Raw genomic sequence first — 3,086 nt, 5'->3', positions numbered from 1 at the left:
GTCTAGGGGACTGATGACCTCAGATGTTAAGTCCCATAGTGCTCAGAGCCATTTGAACCATTTTTCAGCGAATAGCTCAACAGTAACACTTGTCATCTTCGCAAAGAGTTGCGCTAAATAGTGGGACAATGCCGATACTGGTGGACTTTTGATATCAAATTGACATTCTAAGCCAGCCGGTGTGGCCGAGCGGTTCTAGGCGCTTCAGTCTGGAACCGCGCGACCGCTACGGTCGCAGGTTCCAATCCTGCCTTGGGAATAGATGTATGTGATGTCCTTAGGTTAGTTAGGATTAAGTAGTTCTAACTTCTAGGGGACTGATAACCTCAGATGCTAAGGTCCATAGTGCTCAGAGCCATTTGACCCATTTTTTTGACATTCTAATCAAGTAAATTAATATTAAATTGATGTTATATTAATTAACCAGATGACATAATCCCTGAATCAGAAACCCACTAACTCTCCCACGCCTCCCCTCTTGGAAATCCCCAGCCCTCCCCTCCCCACCACCTATTGGCAGAAAATTCAAAAAGCGGCGAGAAATTCAAATTTTCGTTGTAAATTCGAATTTTCGCGGTAAATTCAAATGCTAATTACATCTCATTGTTGAGGACATAACAATAATAATCAATAAGAACACATTCTTTATTCTTAAAAATCCAATTTTCTTATCGCTGTTGCTCAACGATGTAGGGTATTCATTTCGTCATCTTTGGTATACTGACAAAGTCTATAACGACACAATTAAAGATGGCCGACCAAAATAGTAGCACAGTCTATATTTCCTCGTCCTTTTGGAAGTTAAAAAATTCGTGGGGAAATCAATTTTTTTGCCTCTGGCTGTGAAGTTGGGAAGGGTGGGTTGCAATTGACTGAGCACTAGAGAGTATCTCTAGCCAGTCTCGTCAATAATTGCTTGATGGAGATAACGTATTTTCACTATTAGTCTAGTAGGCGAATACCTGCTGGGTAGGACATAAGGACGGTAATAATGTTACTGCTACAAGCCCCTGCCCCTATGCACAAGACTCCTATAGCAACAGCATTGAGAAATGTAACACTCTCATGTCTATTTACGAGTTGCATGTCACGTCCTATCCATCAGAAATATGGGAAATTCATTTTACAGTATTTTTATGAGTATAGTACTCATTATTCTACTTCAATATGGTATCTAAAATGAAAAATCTGTCCAGTCACTTCCAGTCTACTCCAGCACCATCTACCGGTTGTACTGTGTACCTGAAGAACCGACTAGACTGAATCTTTCTTTGTGCTAGACCAGTCACACAGGCTAAGCCCCAGCTTCCAGTCAGCCCACCACTCATGACCACATCTGCCGCGGACCAGTGCCGCTAACTCCTAGCATACTGCGAGACAAGCTCCTCCCTAAAAAGCGGGGCATCCACACATTTTCACATCGCTAAGGTATCGTTATTAGCGTGAAAAACTCGTACAACAGTATGGCACAGGCTACATTTCCTCTAAGCATTTTCTCATATGGTAAAAAATATCTGATCATTTCAGCTTAATATCTGTTACGTCCTGCATCACAGGACTGGTATATTAAAGTCATTTTTGGCTAACCACGCAGTGCTAAGAGCATGCTCTGTTACGTGATGCCTCTCTAAAGGTAGTCAAACGCCTCGCCACCTACGAAGACTCTTCAGGTTGCCAAATAGCAGCACAGAGGAATTGTAAATACGAGGGCTGTCCAGAAAGTAAGTTACGATTGATCGCGAAATGAAAATCGCAGTGAAAATCGGAAATGTTTCATTTATAACAGTTAGCTACACCTTTCAGCTACTTCTCTACGTAGTCGCCGTTCTGACTCAGACATTCGTCGTAGCGTTGTACCAACTTTCCAATACCCTCATCATAGAAGGCAGCCGCCAGTGCTTTCCGCCAATTCTCTACGCTGGCCTAAAGCTCGTTGTCTGTGCCAAAATGTTGTCTTCATAGCCAGCGGTTCGTTTGAGTAGAGATGAAACTCAGTGGGAGACAATTACGGGTTGTATTGTGGGTAACCAAACATTTCCAATTGAAACGATGCAGGAACATCTTCATTGCCCCTGCAGAATGAGGCTGAGAATTGTCTTGAAGAAGAAACCGCAAGACAGTTATGTAATGTTGGTTGCATAGCTTCAGGGGAAAATTCTCACCAGGCCCTCGTACTTGGCGGGAGACACTATTTTCTATAACATATTTAACATAATTATACCTAGAGTCATACTAGAGACAGTGCCCAACACATCTCTGCAAAGCTTTATTGGATTTTCATTGTCGTTTCCATTTCGCGACCGATCGTAACTTACTTTCCGGACAGTCCTCGTATCAGGTTTACACTAAGAATCACTTTATAAATTCGGTACTGTAGATGATTATATTATAATGATCTTCTCTCTCAGTGTAGGTGGGAGATTGAAATTTCGTTAAAAACTCTCGCCACAACGAAAAAAGATCTGATAACCGGTCCAGCTCGCTAATGAAATCTGTGGCACTCTCGGCCTTCCTTCCTGATGGCACGTCATTGTTGTCGAATTGGTCTACTAACCGAATGCGTTTATCAAATTCAAATGGCTCTGAGCACTATGGGACTTAACTTCTGAGGTCATCAGTCCCCTAGAACTTAGAAGTACTTAAACCTAACTAACCTAAGGACATCAAACACATTCATGCCCGAGGCAGAATTCGCACCTGCGACCGTAGCGGTTTCGCGTTCCACACTGCAGCGCCTAGAACCGCTCGGCCACTCCGGCCGGCTGATTGCGTTTATCATGAGTCTCTTTGTACGGTAGGTATCTTTTTTTCTGCAGTCGGATTACACTCGCCAGTAACAGTTACAGACGCTTCTGTAACGTCTCGAGGGCTTCCCACAGGCTAGGCAGACAGCTCATCCGATACCAAAATGGTTGGTAAACGTCGTCACACTGCTGCAGTTATCCAACACCAATTACGATCTGTCTGCCAGTTACTTTGTTCTGCTGGTGGAAGTTACTCACTTAGAATCTGGTGTAGTGCTCCTGAACTAATCCTGTGAAGACCTGTCGGTCTATGGGGGCAGTAATACGTTTGAATCTCTTCTC

General features: G+C 43.3%; 1 pseudogene; it reads left to right on the top strand.

Annotated features, from left to right (window-relative positions):
* Positions 1-1,477: 1,477 nt before the first annotated feature.
* LOC126093324 (U2 spliceosomal RNA) lies at positions 1,478-1,642 on the top strand (annotated as a pseudogene).
* Positions 1,643-3,086: the final 1,444 nt, after the last annotated feature.

This window comes from Schistocerca cancellata, chromosome 7 (genome assembly GCF_023864275.1).
Source record: "Schistocerca cancellata isolate TAMUIC-IGC-003103 chromosome 7, iqSchCanc2.1, whole genome shotgun sequence".
Lineage (NCBI taxonomy): Eukaryota > Metazoa > Arthropoda > Insecta > Orthoptera > Acrididae > Schistocerca > Schistocerca cancellata.
Note: the sequence above shows the minus strand (reverse complement) of the source record. Positions and strands in the feature narration are given on the sequence as shown.